This window comes from Drosophila nasuta, chromosome 3, assembly GCF_023558535.2.
Source record: "Drosophila nasuta strain 15112-1781.00 chromosome 3, ASM2355853v1, whole genome shotgun sequence".
In the NCBI taxonomy this organism is placed as follows: domain Eukaryota; kingdom Metazoa; phylum Arthropoda; class Insecta; order Diptera; family Drosophilidae; genus Drosophila; species Drosophila nasuta.
Genome location: NC_083457.1, coordinates 20,210,502 through 20,229,508, shown reverse-complemented (window position 1 = coordinate 20,229,508; position 19,007 = coordinate 20,210,502). Strand labels below are relative to the sequence as shown.

The 19,007-nt window shown below is 37.1% G+C and overlaps 1 protein-coding gene across 1 annotated transcript in view; it reads left to right on the top strand.

Moving 5' to 3' along the window:
* LOC132793314 (low-density lipoprotein receptor-related protein 1) overlaps positions 1–19,007 on the top strand; it is a 78,171-nt gene that overhangs the window by 30,341 nt on the left and 28,823 nt on the right.

Below are 19,007 nucleotides of genomic sequence, written 5' to 3'. Positions count from 1 at the left end.
CCATGAGGGCATTTGATATACGAGTAAGTGAGTGTGTGTGTGCTTGTATTTATCGTAAGTTGAAACTTTCGACTTGGGAAGAGGGCTGCGAACTCGTTGAGAGTTCATAAATAACACAAGAAGCTGCTCGATGCCCAATCCCAGGGAATCCCAGGGGTTGGACCAAGGGTATTCAACAGCTTGGAAATGACCAAAAAGGAGAAGCTTTTGATGCCAAAAGGATAATAAGAAAAGCAAATGCTAAAGTTGCTTAAGCATAAGTAATTCCAAGAGATATCTTCTAGTCTCTCTCTGATGCATGTAATTATCCGAATGCCGGTGTGTCTATTTGTAGTTCTAGCTTCAATGATTTACACAATAGTTTCCACAAATGTTGCGCTCCATTGAACTTCTTCTGTTGCTGCAGCAACAGAAACAAAACAGAAAAAGACAAGAAATTACATCGATGAGTTTTGCATTTTGTTCAGCAAAAGAGGAAATCTTAATGTGGGAAAAGAAAAAAAAACAAATGAAAACCAAAGCGGCAACGATAAAATTGCCAGAGACGGCTGCAATCAACTGTATAACGTGGTCCAGCTTATGAGGCAAGACCAAGAAGATGACCAAGAGAGTAAGGGGCGGGAAACGTGGAAAAATCAAAGGCACAGGGGCGAACGTGCAGCGTTGTGGCAACGTGCAATGTGCAACGGCATTGGCGAAAAGGAAAAGCCAAAGGCAAAAAGGCTTAACAAGCAGCTGGCATCAAATTTCTTGCATTTGGAAATGACAAAGGCGAACGGAGGCAGTCGGGAGAGTTAGCAAAAGATGATGCAGCCAGCAGCTAGCAGCCAGCTAGTTGGTAGTTCTTCGCTTAATGTGCCCAAGTCAGTCCATGGTTAAACCTTTAGGCGATACTCTAACTCCCAGTTGCGCCTCCTCTCGATCTCTTTGGACACCTTGCGCCATCGTGCAACACATGTCCAGGGCAGGGCCTTCAATGCATACAGTTTACGTGGCACAGACAGACACCGCACACAAATGATAAGAGCGCCAAGTGCAGGAATCAAGAAAAGACACATCCACATGCAACCGCCAGCCAGATGTACTTGCATGCACACATATAAATGAGAATATGGTACATATGTATATATGTATATGTTTATCGTTTAGATATATTTATATACATACACACATATGTGTCGTATATATTATATGTATGTTTGTATGTATATCAGACGTGATTTCTTTGGCTTGCTGTTGTCGTTGGCGCTCTGAACCTGTTTGGAGCTGCAGCTCCAGCAACTTGCGAGAACGTGGACAACGACAATGGCAAACGACATGTTGTTGAATTACAAAACAAGCAAGAAAACAAGAACATGGCCAAAAGCACATCCGCACCGCACAATTGATGCTCTTACAAAGTTTTAAATGCTAAGCTCGCACATCGGGAGAACTCCATGTAACACATTAAACAATAATTATAATTTTTAATATTTAAAAATGAATTATGTTTATAAATTTAATGAAAATAATTTAAATTTTGGGTTTAGTTGCAGACCTCTAACAAATTAAGAAAGCTACAGTTGAGTGTGCTCGACTGTGAGATACCTACAAATAAAAAATCAAAACAGAGAGGAGGCGGTTCAAAATATTCCAACTTATTATACTAAAAATGCTAAAATATACCAAAATCTATATCTGGTATAACCGCATACTGATGCAAAGTGTGCAAAGGGGTTGTCATTAATAAATATACCAAAATAAAAATGATGAAATATACCAAAATCCATTTGCGGTATAAACGCATACTAATACAAAATTGTGCTAAGGCGTTATTATTTATCAAATATACAAAATTAATATACCGAGAAAATAGGAAGATATTCTATTTGGTATAAAAGCATTCGAAATATACCATACAAAATAAAATACATATATCAAATCATAAAAATAAGGTCTACATTTATTACTCGTTTCATTGAATATTATTTTTTTTTAAATCTTGTAAATAATTTCTCACGAAATTCGCAAAATGTAAGTCAACCCGCTTAGTTGCAAATAGGATATGTTTGGCAATCTGATCTAGGTTGTAGGGTGCTTAAAAACAAACGAAGAGGGAGTCGGTTAAGTCCCGGTATCGGTCATTTTGTTTGAAGGACAAACCACAGTCGAGTCAGAGTCAGAGACAGAGGCAGAGCCAGACTCTGAGACACAGAGAGTCAGACAATGCTCCACCATGCGAGCGCACTGTCTGTTTGGATGGTTTTAATATGTTCTCGAGGGTGATTCAATTACGTGGACTGTGTGTGCTCTTTTTTTTCGTTCCTTTTTTTTTTGCTGTTGCTGCTGCCAATGCCACTGCCAGTGCCAGTGCCAGTGCTACTGCTGAGCAAACATGGAAGCAGCTCTCTGAGGTAGTAAGTCAGTCCAGTTGAGTTCGGTTCGGCTTGGTCCAGTGCAGGCAGGTGGACGAGGCAAACTGACTGTTGTTTTTAATGAGCAACGCGCTGGATGAGCTTTAAAGCTGCTGCGTGTTTTTGCAGATAGACACGGCCGCAGAGACAGGCTGTCAGACAGACAGACAGCCGGACGGACGGACGGGCGGACAGGCGGAGGGAGTCGAAGGGAGTTGGTTGCCAGTGAGTGGCCTGTCAAGTGCAGCTGTGGTTTACTCTGCGGTTTACCAGCTAAAACAGGGAAGGAACGTTTTTTGAATCTGATAGAACACCTTCTGCCCACCGCACCTTTCATTCTTCACTCCCACAAAACTACAATAAAGCTGAATGCGAGTATCTTCTTACAACTAAATAGCAAACACCTCAACGCAATCCTTTTGTGAGACGGTGACCGAAATAAAGTTTTGGGCCACAATTGGCCAAAAGTTGGCGTCGCTTCAAGTCGTCATCATTCAATGTCTTGGTTGTTGGCGCCTCTTGTGGTCACGTTTTTCCATTATTCCTCAGCCGTTCCTTTGCTCGACACTGTTTGTTCACCCAATGGTAATATTTTTATAATGATGCTCAACTGGCCCCGAGGTCGTCTCAGCAGTGCACAGCGTTATGTTGACAATTTGTATGCTCGGCATGATAAATGTTTCAAACGTTGGTAAACTTGTTAACGAGTAGACACACTGTTCTATAATATATTTTGCATCTCAATTGCAATTACTCGACTCAGACTGAGACTCAGACTGAGGCCAAAGCAGCATTCGGTGAAACCATAAGACCAATTCCATGTCCCATTAAAATGATGGAGAAGGCAGCAGAACTAATGCGATTATGAAGACATGTATGTTTGTATGTTGTTCTCAGATGTGTATTCTCATCTATATGGCATCTTCAAACAGCTCATTTCAATTCCATCCAATTATCCCATTGTGTCAGCTGTTGAGCGTGCGTGTGATTTATGCCACTTGAAAAACAATAAAGCACTTAATGCTGAAGCTGAAACCCCAATTGAGAGAGACATTCGCTTGAATCTAAGAGAAGAAATCATATTAAATAATTAAAATTGACTCGCTACGAATCGCAATTAGAGAAATATTCTTGGTAACTTCTGTGCACTTAGCTCAATGAAATGGGGGCAATGTCAAGTGAAGCCTAAGCGCAATGAGTCAACATTTCGATGCGCTCTATTTCATCGGACTCTTCTCTTTTTCTCTCCCTAATCTATTACACTCCCTCCACTGCAGTGGGGTCTCTCTGCTTCGCTTAGTGGAAGAGTAGACGGCTAATTGAGCCAGGCAGTGACTGACAACTGACTGACATTTCGCATCTTTCAACTAGCTCGGGACATGACCGTACACCTAAATTGCGACTTAGCTTTCGCATTCACTTTTATGACGATTTGATAGCTGCACTGCCTTCTAATAACCTACAGTAACAGCAGCACTGACAGTGGGGCTAAAAGACTGATTATGTGCTCAAAATATGATTAATTGCGAGTTTTATTATAGCAGCAGCAGTATATGTTGTATTTCAGTGTTGGGTAAACATAGTTTAATTTACTGAACAAGTTAGTGCGTTCATTTTTGATTAGTAAACAAATTTGTTCATTTGGTTCCAAACATTGTTTAACGTTCTGTTTTGCTTATCGTTCTATTTTGTTGAGCGTTTCCTTTCGATGTATGTTTTTATGTTCTTTGTTTGAAGGCGGTCTTAAGTTTTGTTTCATTTTATAATCTCTATTTTTGTAATAGGAAATATTGTATTGTTCAGTTTTATAGATGTGCTTATATTTTTCTTAAGCAAAAACAATCAACTTAATTCTGCAATACGCACAAGTAAGAGTTTCCAAGTCAATCCAAAAAGTGATAGACAATTAATATGAAAAAGAACGACTAACCAAAAAAGGTAACATGTTCCCTTTTCTTCCCAAGAACGAACTAAAGAACAAAAATAAACAAGATCTTGTTGCCGGTAAAAGTATTTTATAATTTCAAAAATACCTAAAGAAAAGTTTTAAATTTTAAATGTAAAATAACATCGTTAGCATCTATAATGTAGCAGAATTATTTCTTTATTTTATGTTAATCAGCACTATGAAAAACATTATCAAAATATTGATTGAATATTAAGAGTCACTGTAAAAGAAAAAGGCAATGTAAGAACACTAAATTTTTTAAACTAAATCGGTTTATATAATTTATATAAACATAATTTATGAATTTAGTCTAAAAATAAAAGAGGAATTTGTGTGTTTTAGTGCTCTAAGAAATCGTGCAGCCTCTCAGCAACATATCTATAAATGTAAACTTATTCTGTTCGTTAATTTTCTTAAATATGATGATCAACAAACATTATTTCAATGTAAACATTGTAAATTACATATCTTGTTTTCATGTTTTTTCGCATGCGTAATGAAAATATCTTATACAAATAGTTTATTTTCAGAACCTGACTCTATAAATATTCAGGACTCGGTTTGCAATTTGGCCGAGTCAGTCAGCAACGATGTTTAGTGCCATTGTCGCTCGGCATTGTTGTCCCGTGCCTACTCCGCTGCTTCGTAGTGACTGTGTGTGTGTGTGTGCGTAAAAGAGAAACGGAAACGGAAGTGTTGTCTGTTGGTAGTTGAACTTATGGGGTGCTGTGTGTTTGGGTCACACACACTGAACGAAGGCCGCTTAACTGCGCCTTAAATCCAAATGGCGGCTTATTGACGTTCTGCCTGCGTTCGCCTGGTTGTTGTTGGCACTCCACAACAACAACTACAACTCTTGTACCTGCGTTGATTACATAACAATGTATGAAGAAGCAACTAGAAAGCACTGTACTCGTAGAAACCAACTAGCTGTGTATTTCTGTAAGACTCTCATAAGATCATAATGTTTTTGTTGGCGCGTTGGCTGTAACTATTTTACTGCGAGTTTCATGCTTCGCCACCGCCGTCGACGTCGACGACGACTTCGACGCCAGGCCAAACTCTGGAGAATGTCTTACTTTTTCGTTTATTGCACAAAGTTTTGCAATAATTTTTTATTTACTTGGTACGCTGTTGCTGCCGTTTGCCGACTGCCGACTGCTGCTCCTCTCTGTCTGTTTGTCTCTGGTGTCTAGTGGTGTCCGGACTGCTGGCTGCGGACTCCTGGCTCGTTTTATTGCTTGAAGTGGCTGCAGGAAAATAGCAAATGGCAAATAGCAGTAGCTGCAACAATTTCCTTACATTTTTGCACACTCGACGCCCACAATTCAAAACTTGGCACTTAAAATATGCGTTCGAGAGTCCAAAGTTTTTTCAGTTCTCTCTTCTAGCGTTTTACTCTTTCTCCTTACATGATTTCTTCACGTTTTCTTTTTCTATTCCTCCGCTCTCGCCCTCGCAGTAAACTCAATAATTCGAGGCATTTTTGTAGCGCACAAAAGTATGCTATAGCGAGAGAGATAGAGATGAATGTACAATCTCTGGGAGCCGTGGCGATTGACGAGACAATTTCAGAAGTCGATCAAAGGGGCGAAGGGGAGACATGCAAATCCATTTAAGTGTGCTAAAGAGTTGCGCCAGATATGCGCCATGGCATTTAAGCCACTTAAAGACCCACAAGAATTATGAGATACTGGGATTTTCGGGGGTTTGCTCTTTGTTGGGGGTTGATGACAGCATTAAGCTGAAGCTGAAGCTGAAGTCAAAGTCAAGTCAAGTCAGAACAACAATGAGCTGAGTTGGTTGGCTGCTTCAAACGGGATTATTTTTGCGCATATAAAACAGTTAGCTTTTGGTAGGAAATGAATTGTGAAAGATGGCAAAGATGCGATAGCAGTCAAGTGATGAGAAGCTGCAACAGCAATAGCAACAGCAACAGCTGTCTGCTTGTCTGTGTTAAGCTGTGAACTGCTTCAATTGACAGCTTACAGTGAGTGAGTGAGTGGGAATGCGGCGTATACTTAATATACACAAGTACACATGTACAAGCACTATAGTAAGTTGTATAACATGGCGTACGTGTGACAACAGCAGCTGTGACAACACATTGTGTATACGCACTGGTTAACCACAAACACAAACTTACCTGATGTGCTAACAAAACAAGCCAATGAAGAGCTTCCTTCACTTAAAAACGACATCATCTTCCTCTCTTACTCCCTAACTCTCCAAACAGCGATGCAAACATCCTTAGCATGTGACATATGTCGTCTGCATGAGATATTTATTGAGCATGTCACGAGTAGTTGCTGTGCAAAAACAAAAACTAAGACAAGCTATTGACTGAAAATCATCGATTGATTGTTTTGCATTGCCGCAAAATGCATTGTACTACATGACAATAACACACACACTACATGCCACGCCCACACGCCCAACTCCGCCTCCCCGTTCAACTCGCAGACTCTCGGTGAAACAAATGCAAGCGAAATGAATTTGCTGCTTAGATATCAACGTTAGCTGCTGTCCCACTATTGTCGTCGTCGACGTTGTTGTTCTTGTTTGTGGAAATCAATGCAAAAAGCATTTAAGCCTTGTGTTGCTTGTGTTTGGGCGCAGTCATCTGGCAGCAACAGCCACAAAAATTGTCAGCTCAGAAAGATTGATGAGACCGAAGCGTGTTGGGATAAGGCACAACAAAAAATACATCGAGGTTGGCTCAAAAGGTTTACGGCAAACCACAAGTAATCATAAACTAGTTGAACTTTGAAATATTTGTTGGACCACCCTCGCAGAACGTCAAACTTGCCGCAAATGCAGCTGCAACAGCAGCAGCAGCAGCAGCAACAACGATAACTGGCTAAAAATTGTATTTATAAACATTTATGAAGGAAATTTTCACAGGATACCCCAGGGCCAGCGCGCTCTCTCTCTCTTTTACTCTCTCTCTCTCTCTCTCTCTCTCTCTCTCTCTCTGTCTCTCTTTCGTTCTCTCACTGTTCTGTTGCCATGTTGCAAGTGCTTTAAGTTATTGACAGGCAAAACTCAAACCAAAACTCAGCAACAACCGACGGCAAACGAAGGCTAAAGTTTGCAGACGGCAAAATTATGCTGTGAATAAAAGTTTTTTTCTGCCTACTGCTGCAACTACATCGTACACAACTAGTAGATTCATTCCTCCTCTCCCTCGTTCCCACCCGCCCCTGTTTATATGCGACTATATGTGTATGCAGATTAAAGTTGCATGCCCCGACGGCCTTTTATGGTTTCTTGGCCTGGCTATTGAAGCGGCATCAGCAGCTGTGTGTGTCAGTGTGGAATCATCTTCCGGCCTCCAATGTCGACTGTGTCAAGTGGCAAGTAGCAAGCTGCAAAGGGCAACAACAACACTATCAGCTTCATCAGCGTTTACAACAATACGATGCCCGATGCCCTGGTTGCCAAGATAATTCTACGGCAATTGTCGGTTGTCAGCAGTGCCTTCTACTTTCGACACGATTAGGATTATTAAAATTTTATATTTCTTGGACGAGCACAGAAAGTTTAAGTAGCCTAGACCGAAAAAGGTGTTGGAGCATCGTCGTGGCGTGTCATTAATGCAACTTTTCGTATTTGCCAAACAAAAACCAAGCAAAAACTCTCCGGCAACGCACTTAAATATTTGCCATAAAGTTGCCAGCAAAATGCATAGAAAAACTTTTTGCACTGGGCCAAACATGGAGCCAACAAAAAAGGAAAAGAAAAGCAAAAACAGGAACAACAACAAACACTGATGATGCTGCAACTTTTTATGGCCCATCCAAGGCGCAAAACAACATCTCAATTTCGAGGACCTCAAGTGTGTGCGTGTGTGGGTGTGTATGTGTGAGAATGACTGCGAAAAGTTTTTGCAAAATAACATAAAAATATAGTAAACCTTAGTATAGTATTTTCATATTGGGTAATAACTATCATAGCCAATTCTTAAGCTATAAAACAATCTTTCAGATTTGCGCTTTACGCGTGTGACAAATATAGCGTCATGCAAATGGGAATTATGTAATAAAGTATGAAAATCCAGACTTGAAATCATGTTGTGTGGTTTCTTTTATGAATATTTTCTCGTTGCATTTTTGCAGAAATACACAAGTACTTTTTTAAAACAAACATTAAATAGAAGATCGGGCCTCAAATCGAAAAGAAAGACAAATAAGCGTAATTTTGAAGCTAGAGTTACGATTATGATTACATACAATCAAAACTATAGTCTTTATAATAGTCTGATTGGTTGCATCAGTTGATTGATCAAAATCGTAGAGTGTAGAAGAAATAGTTTTATATGGCGATATCTTTGATATATTTTTTTACGTTACGTTAAGCGTAACATATCTGGACATATACCAAATTTAGTTTAGTATTTTTTTAGTATTCGGCATATTTTTAAATAATACCTGATTGTTGTGCTTGTTTTGGAAATGGGTATCAATATACTAAGTACCTTCGGTAAATTTTAATACTTTTGGGTATATAAATTTGGTATATTTTCAAATCAATACCTCGCTGTCTTGCTTTTATTGAAGATGGATATCTCATAGTCGAATATCTCATAGTCGAGCAAAATCGACTGAAACTGTCTTACGTGTTTATTATATTTCTATATTATTGCACATTTAAAATGAATCAAGATATTGTTTCAGCTGTTGAAAATTCTATGACTTCTATACCTAATAGATTTTTCACTTATCAAATGCTCTGGCTGAAAAAGTTATGTTCCTCGACATCAATTATAGCTAAAATTTTGCAAGAGATTTTAAAAATGTAAAACTTCACTCAACACATGGGAAATTTATTTGGTTTTCGGCTGTGGTCAACAGCTTTCGTAGCTCGCAAATCTCCATGCAAAATGTATAAACTGGCCAACACAAACCATACATATATTTCATTCATTCGCATACCTCTTCATTTTAGAGCTCTTATAAAAACTGCAAATAATGCTTCAGAAAAACATTTAACAACTTTGTTTCTGCTGGTTTCGTAGCTCTGCTTTTGTATTTTTATTTTTATTATAATTTTTTTGTTTTTGAATTTTTGATGTTGCCGGTTTGCTGCAGATTGTTTTGTATTAAAACAATTAAAATTAATAAACAAAAAGCGTTGCAACTTTTGTGGCGAGAGTTTTTAAAGAGAGTTTGGTTGTGTTGTTTTTGGTTTTGCTAGTGAGCTGGCTAGCAGCCCAGAACCGGCTGGAGTTATTGTAAAAGCACATAATAAACTCGATTAAAGTGCACAAAACATACGGTCAAACAACAAACCGAGCCGAGTGCTAGCAAAACTGGCAAATGCCGGATACAACTGTGGCTCTTCCTCTCTGGGATCCGCATCCTTTTTGCCGGCTTCTGAATTCGTTTGCGGCAATCCCCCAGACTTGGCATCTGTCTGAATGCTAGTATACTATAACATAGCATACATTTCTGCCTGGATAGCTGTCAGTCAGAGAAAATGCTGCGTCTCGTTTCGTTCCGTTCCATTCCGTCCCGTGTGCATTTAAAGTACATTTATGTCAATCACGCTCATTATGCGCACATCACTGCATTAAATTACATACATAGAGTGCCACCGAAGGCACTATGGAGTATCGAAAGAACGCGAAACAGAGACGCGAGAGAGAGAGAGAGAGTCAGCAAGGAAGTGAAGGAAAATGGTCACCATCAATGTAAGTGGAAATTGTAGCCATAGCACAAGGAAGTTGAAACGCCACCGGAAGCTGCCATATTTGTACACGCGGTTAAAGCGATACCCTAACTTAAAGACTGTTGGGGAATATGCGGCGTATTTTACATCGATCTCGTATTTATTTATTTAAAGCACTTGCAGTTGAAATCCATTTCAAATCATTTGCAACGAATGTTTGTAATAATCGAGAGAGAGAGAACCGCCTTGCATGTTGTGTATTGTCGGAAGCACAATTTTTGGTCACCTTTTCAAGGTATGGGCTTTTGCTTTTGCTTTTTGTTGGCTCACACTGCGATTATACAGCAGTTGTTGCTGCTGCTGTTGACAGGAGAATGCAATGAAATGAATTTCAACCGGAGAATTTGGCATGTGTGCTTGCGTTGCAGGCAAAAATACCAGACCAGGATGTTGGTTTCTGCTGCTGCCGCTGCTGCTGTCGTTGGTTTTGGCTATCATTTCCAGTGCACCACACTTGCCATATAAACATTCCTTTTCGACTTTTATCGTTTCGATTTTAACGGTGCTCATTAAAAGCGGCTCATAAAATTGCGACGTGAAAGCTGCTGCTCCTGCTGCTGTTGTTGAAAATGGTGTGCGAATTGTCGAGCACTGAATCATTAAAGTACACACACATCAGACACACACACATGCTCCAAATTTGCGCGCCGTTCAATGCGATGGCGATGGAAACAGAGAACTGTTGCATGCAACACACTTGGCTGCCCATTAAAATGGTACGCTTAAATTGAAAGATGTAAAATGCGAGCATATCTCAAATATTTAAAGCGTATCTTGTTCGCTTTTTCTACAAATTTCACATAGTGATAATACCAAAAAGTTTCGTTCATGAAAATCGCAGTCAGCAAGTGAGTGAGTGTGTGAAAAATGTTGCATATGCAGCAGCGTTTTGCACGTTGCATTAACTGTCAACGCGTCACTCAGCGCGCTAATTAAGTGAAAAACTGTGTTAAAAACTGCACAGGGCGACAATAGACGAGAGTGAGAAAGATATAGAGAGAGAGAGAGAGAGAGAGAGGGGAAAAGGGAGTCTCCATACATTGTCGCATCTTTTTGACCCAAAAAACGTGCCAAGTTGTTGACAAACAACAAACAGTGTCGACCCGAAACCGACTCTGCTCTGATTCTGATTCTGATTCTGTTAACGTTACTGAATCGGTTTCTGGTTCGAGTTCTCGTTCTCGTTGTCGTTCTGTTGCTGTTTCTGCTTCTGGGCGCCTGACACTGTCAGCTTCCGTGTGCCCACATAATTTGCAACAAACTGTGGCAACGGGAACGAAGCAGATGCAAATGCGCGACTCTCGGAGTCGTGCCCAAAGGCGCTTAACCCGCTTTCGGTGTCGGGTGTGGATGGAAAAATAAGCGTAGCGCAGCTTAGGCAAGACTTTGCTTGCCTCGTGCCTCGCGAAGCTAAAGTTACATCAAAACCGTGTGCCACCGCAAAACTCAAACTCTGTGCAACGAACAACCAAAAGAATGAGACAAAAAACATAACGAGAGACAGACAGACAGACAGTAAAGGACAGCGAAACTAACAAGTAATAGGATGTCGCATAGGAGAAAACACTTGGCGACAATGTGACAGCCGGCAACAGCAGAAGCGTATCAAATTAAAATTGCGAGCAAACACACACAAATGGCACGTAGCAGCAGCCAAGAGTCAATTAAAATTTCTATTTGATTTGGCAAATGTCAGTGGCAAGCGGACATTGCGGACGACACTGCTTGCAACATGCCGCACACACCGGAGACACAAAGAAGGTGAGCTAACTCACTCACCACCCACATCGCTGACCAAACGACAGTCAGAAGAGAGTTGAAAATTGGCTACAGGTTGAAGGTAAATATGAACAACACGCAAACGTGTTCCGCAAATCAAATTTGCAGCGAAAACTCGAAGAGTTTAAGAGTTTTTCAACTACTGTAAAAATAATAAAGATATTCTACTGTATTATGGGATTATTTATTTGAGTATGAAATTAAATTTAAAGTGTAATAAATATATATAATATTTAAATTAAGTAATAGTAGAATTTTTAATAAAGAATGAAATTGGCCAAGAAATATTACTATTATTAATATTATTATTATTATATTCAAAACTAGATTTGGCAATAATATCTTTGTGTAATTTAAAGAGAATCCAGACCAGTCAGGTAAACGAACTCAATTGCAAACCATTATAGAAGATGTGCCGAAAGTAAAATAAAATGAAATGCAATTCAGAGACATGGCGAAGTTTAAGTATTCAGAGCACAAAGCCCACATTTGGTTCTACGAGTGCACCGAATTGCATTGAATTCCAGAGGCATAACTTTGCGATTACCAGCAACTGTTTAAAGTGGACAAATGTTTGTTAATATTCCAGACAGGTTGACTCTTTGGCTAACGACCGGCCAGATGGTTGCAGTCACGAGACGTGCATTCAAGCTGTAGAAACTAAATCAAAACGGCATAAAACTAATTTCCAATGCCGCCAAGTCGTTGAATGTGCACACATGAATGCAATTGCAGTACTCATAAATTATTGAAAGCGCTGATATAAGTACGGTGAAAAACAACAACATTAAGAATAAAACGCACTGCGCACAAAAGCGCAAAATTTATGATGCTATTTTTTATATTTTTGCTGTTTCGTTTATTGTTACCTGCCGCCAACAACCCCATTCACACAGAAACGCACACACACGCCAACAAGGTAATAGCAAAAATGCATCTATAAAGCTTAACGGATACGTTAACAACAATGAGAATAGCAGCGCCACCTATGCGCCCGGCATAACAAACTATTGCGCCAAAAAGTGTGCTACAAATATTGTGAATTCTCAGTGCGTACGATAATTGGATGCACTCGGCAATATTTCAAAGAAATTATGAAACACCTAAAGTCTTTTAGTGTATATATGTACATATATATGTATATATGACTAACCTCACATATAAAAACTAAATTTTACAGCACACTTGTGAAAAGACAATCGATATGCATGAAAATTCAACGTAGAGACTGAGAAAATTGGTTTTGTTCTTTGAAGAATAAATCAATCATAATGTTTGTCATTTTCAAAAGAACCTTTTGGAAACCTATCATCGTCTGCATAATTTCATAATTTCCGTCTAGATTTTTTTTGTATTAAAATTTTTGTTAGTCTACAATATCACAAAGAAACTTGTGATAAAAACTTTAACAGAACTGAAATTTAACTTTGGATGTTTATTCACAAAAATTACACAATTTAAAGTCCAATATCAGTTTTTACGTTTATAATAACTTTAATTTTTCTTTTAACATTGCATCCACAATCTTTTTGAGCAATTAAGTGAAATGTCGGAATTATTCTTTCATTGATTCATAATGAATTAATATAGCTCACTCATTCAGAGTGGCTTTGGGGATCTATTTTAATTTGTTTTTAATTGCAGTCTTAAATTAACAAATAAATGTTACTAGTATTGTACAAAAATAAATAAAATGCTTGTGAATATTTTGGTTGTCTTTCGATAAAGTCTATATAATTAAAACTGCTAGTGGATTAACGTAGACTTCGTTGAAGTGGAATTTGTTTTAATTAAGAGGTTTGTCGCTTTATTATGGGTATCTTTTGTTTCAATTTCTTGACTGACAATACATTCTTAGCATAATATCTATGAGAAAATGAACTGTTTGTGAGGCGCATTATTGCCATTGACAAGCAGAGATCTTATGCTTTTGTCGTTCGCTTGACGCCGATTCTGCTTCTCTTGCCATTGCCATTGCGATTGCGCCTGTTGCCGTTACGATTGCGCCTATTGCCGCGGCGTCTGTTGGCCCGTCTATTGCCGCATCGTCTATTGCCATTGCGGTTACGACGTCTGGGGCGTCCGCCCTGATTTGCTCGTGCCGAACCTGCTTCTTGGGCTTCCAATTCTTCCAGTTCTTTCAATAGCTTGTTGAGCTCATCAGCACTGGCACCATCGATGTTTTTATCGATGTCCTTAAGGCTCTCCAACTCTTCTTCTTCCTCCAGAGCTTCCAGATCATCGAGAATATCATCGTTATCCTCATCATCCTGACTATACAGACTTTCGAAGCGGATATCTTTGGTTTGCCTCAGTTGCTCAAGAGGACGAGGTTGAAATGTCTCGGGATCTTTTGCCAAAGTGACACTAATGCCGATCAGCACCAGAGTGCATAGTGTGAGACTCTTGAATGACATGTCGGAATCTATATGTTGCTCTCATTGCTGGCTCATCGAGTTTTTATAGAACTTCTTTCGTTCTATCTGCAGGCGGCTGTGTCAACACTTTGTTTGTTTGTTTGTTTGACCACCGATCGAAACAAAAGTAGACCCAATTGTCACAGTATAGAAAGTTATCAGGAGACCGCAACATTTTGACACCTTTTATTTATGCGTTAAGCAAATTTAAATTAGTTTTTATTGTTTATCAGACTGGGGTGTCGACGGGGTTGGGACGAGACCACGACAGGCCAGAAAGAAGCTAAACTAATGATGCAATGGCCCAAAGTCACGTACACGAACGTTGGCAGCATCGCCGCCAGTTGCTGCCACAATCAAACAACAACAACAAATACAAATACAACAAAGTCTGAGAAACTTTTCTACAGCTATTTTTGTTGTTTTTGTTGTTGTTGCCACTTCGCTCTTTATGTTAATTTTAATTGTGGGCACGTACAAAAGGCGACAGCTACTGGGCAACAACTGGCTACAAACTGCATAAACATGATATTTGTTTTGGGTAGTAGTTATAGATACATTTGTATCTAACACCCGCGTGGCCATAGATACACATTCACGACTACACCCACACCACACCATTTGCCACAGCTCGCATTTATTCATAAAATAACAAGCACGAATGCGTTAGGCGATAAATATTAACGATACCATTCACAAATATCAAGTGCTTCCTTCTTGCCATTTTCTTATTCATGCTCATTTTCAAGATTCGTATTATTATTCGATTAAATCTATGTTTCACTAGTTCAATAAGCATTCTCTTTTAATTCATAAATTAAATTTTAGTTCTTCAAAAAATTTAGTACTGCTTTGGCAGCAACTTTTACCAGATATTTGATAGAAGATGTATCATATACTCAATTCATTCGATATATTTAAAGATAATACGGGAAATAATCAACCAAACAACTTTTTTAGAAAGATAGCAAATAGAATATAGAAAATAGCAAATAGGAAGTGAAAAATATAAGGAGAAGTCAACAAATAGCAAGAACAGAAGACTCAACTTCGCTACATGTTTAAAGAAATTACTTAAACATATCAATAAGCATCAAGCATAAATAAGTATATGGCAAATAAATCAATCGAGGTTGTGAAGACTTTAATAAAATTTATCGGTGTCATAACTAGTAACAACTAGTTGTCTGTCCATATACAAAAAACCTTTTCGCCTGACAGATGAATTGCTATCTGAGCTAATAATTTTAGTTAATGCCATATCCAATTTAAACTTTATGGTGATTTAGTTCACTTGCATGCTAAATGTACAAAAATATACGGATTTAATTATTGCATTTGTATTTTTAACACTGTTTTCTCTGCAAACACATTATTACAATTATTTTAATTGAAGCTTTGGCGTTTCTATTAGAATATAGTTTTCATATATTCTTCGTAAATTGAAAAATTTTACCAATGTAAGAAATAAAGTTTATGTCTGGCCCAGAAAATCTGAAATTTTAAATGATTAAATTACTATAGTATTCATGAAATAATGAAATTTGACGCAGTGAATTAGATTTTCATAGGTTACATAAGAAGATCATATAAAAAGAAGAGTTTTATCGAGCCCCTAGTGTATTTTGAACACTGCTAAATAAAGATGATATCGTTTGGAATATTTTTCTTGCTGATTGTGCTTTCTTCTGTATGTGGCCTGTATCCCGGGAATAAATGGATAGAAGCAGAACGGAGAATGTGGGAAAAGAATAGAAGACCAGTTACTATCGATTAATTGTAATATTTTTTTAACTATTATGATTGTGAATAAAAAAGGAAATTATAAAAAACCTTATTTATAAAAGTGAATCTGTTTTTGTTTATACTTAGTGCATCTATCAAAGCACAGTCTTAATAAACTAATAGATTCATTCCTTTCAAATAAATTTTTGTTAATTTAAATTAGATTTTAAGGGCATTTATTTCACTTAAATGCTAAATATATCAAACTATGCGGGATTATTTATTGCATTATTATATTTCTTATAATTGTTTTCACTTATTTCTCTGAAAAGGCATTAGTTTAGTTTATTATTATTGGAGTTTCTATTAAAATCTAGTTCTACATTGCAGAGTTGTAACTAATTTAAAAATAGTCCTCGCTATACTTTCAGTAATATAATTTGACACAGTGAATTGCATTTTCATAGATTACATAAGAAGATCATATAAAAAGAAGAGTTTTACCGAGCCCCTAGTGTATTTTGAACATTGTTAAATAAAGATGATATCGTTCGGAATATTTTTCTTGCTGATTGTGCTTTCTTCTGGATTCAGGCCACATCCCGGGGAGAGTTGGATAGAAGCAGAACGGAGATGGTTTGAAAATAACAGAAGACCAGTTACTATCGATTAATTGTAATATATTTTAGCTATTATGATTGTGAATAAAAAAGGAAATTATAAAAAACCTTATTTATAAAAGTGAATCTGTTTTTGTTTATACTTAGTGCATCTATCAAAGCACAGTCTTAATAAACTAATAGATTCATTCCTTTCAAATAAATTTTTGTTAATTCAAATTAGATTTTAAGGGCATTTATTTCACTTAAATGCTATTTATATCAAACTATGCGAGATTATTTATTGCATTTATATTTTTAATAATTGTTTTCACTTATTTCTCTGAAAAGGCATTAGTTTAGTTTATTATTATTGGAGCTTTGGAGTTTTAATTAAAGTCTAGTTCTACATTGCAGAGTTGTAACTAATTTTGAAATAGTCCTCGCTATATTTTAAGTAATATGATTTGACACAGTGAATTGCATTTTCATAGATTACATAAGAAGATCATATAAAAACGAGAGTTGTTTTATCGAGCTCCTAATGTTTTTTGAATGCTGTTCAATAAAGGAGAGAATGATGTCGTTTGGAATATTCTTCTTTTTGACTTTGATGTCTTCTGTATTCGGCATAATGATGCCCGAGGACTGTTCAAAACTACCACCGGGTAGAGATTTTATATGTTGGGAAGAGCAGAATCCGCCGAAGATACCAAACATTTATCTGCGCATGCCTTAAATATACATAAATCATTCATTTTCTGAAAATTAAAAGTTATTAATAAATTAAAAAAATTGCTTTATATAATTAATTAATTAATTAAACGGTTAAGCATTAAACAAATTAAAAAAGTTAAAAAGTAAGGAAATTATTTGTTTCTATTTATATCAAATTTGAAATGCATTTGGCATTTATAGTTTAAGCCGCTTTGATTCAACATCTTTTAGTGTCTTAAAATGGGGAAGGAAGTCAATTTGTAATTGTGTAAGACCGAGTTTGTACTAAAAGAGTCCGTATTAAGCCAAACGAAGTGTAGTTTTTATATTTTCGCTGTAAAAGAAAAATGTTAGTATGTAAGAAATAAAGTTTATTTGTTGCAATTAGTACAATATTCAATTCCTATTGAAAGCATTGATCTCAGACATAAGAGTTGTAGCTCTTCATTTCATAGTATCTACTGAATACATTCCAGAGTTGTAAATAATTTACAAATACCATTCGTTATATTTTCAGTAATATAATTTGACACAGTGAATTAGATTTGCATAGGTTTCATAAGCAGATCCTATAAAAAGAACAGTTCTTTTAACGAGTACCTGATGTACATATTTTCGAGAGAATGATATTTGGAATATTTGTATTACTGGCTTTACTGTCTTCTGCGTGGAGCAAACTGTGGCCCGAGGACTGTTCAAAATTGCCAATTGGTTCACAACGGATATGCGAAGAACAGCTATATAGCAAATCGAAGACCCAAAAAGATATTCGATTCCTGAGATCTTAGCAATTTGTTGTAATATTCCTTAACAAGAATAAGTGTGATAAAAGGAAAGAAAATTATATTAAACATTCGTTGTATTTTTATTGAAATATAATTTTAATAATGTCTTTATAAAAGCAACATTTCTGTTCTCTAAGAATAAGAGTTAATATGATGCCAAGAATATATAAATGGTCATCGTGCAAAATGGGTTACAGTTTATAGGGATTAACTTAATATGAAGTTACACTTACATCTTTGTAATAGTTCCAGAGATTTAAAAATAATGCCCGTATTATGAACTTATATACCATAGTCTTGCTTAGATAGCTACACTTGTTTTAGTCCTTATTGGAAGCATTGATCTCAGACACAATAAGAGTTAAGGGTCCTCCATTTGATAGTATGCATTGCATATATTATATTTCAGAGTCGTACTCGTCGCTATGTTTTCAGTTTCAGTTAACAGTATAATTGGACACAGTGAATGGTGTTATTATAGATTACATAACAAAACCATATAAATAGAAGAGTTGTTTTGACGAATACCATTCATTTTTGAAAGCTGTTTGATAAAGAAGAGAATGATATCGTTTGGAATATTCTTCTTGCTGACTTTGCTGTCTTCTGTATGGAGCCAGGATTGTTCACAGTTGACAGGGCAAGAAGTGTATTATTGTTATCAAGAGCTTGCTCGGCGACAGAATAGTGGATATAATGGATATAATGGTTACAATGGATAGTTTTTTGTATTATTCCTTGCTATTGTGATTGTGATTAAAGGAAAGGGAATTAAAATAAACAATCAATTTTTAAAGCTGCTAAACTAAAACCTAATTTAATAAGTTTCTCTGTTCGTTTTTGAAAGACCCATGGCTTGTATTTTAAATCAAATCAATATTACTTTCAGTTTCATAACAAAACGATAAAGAGGC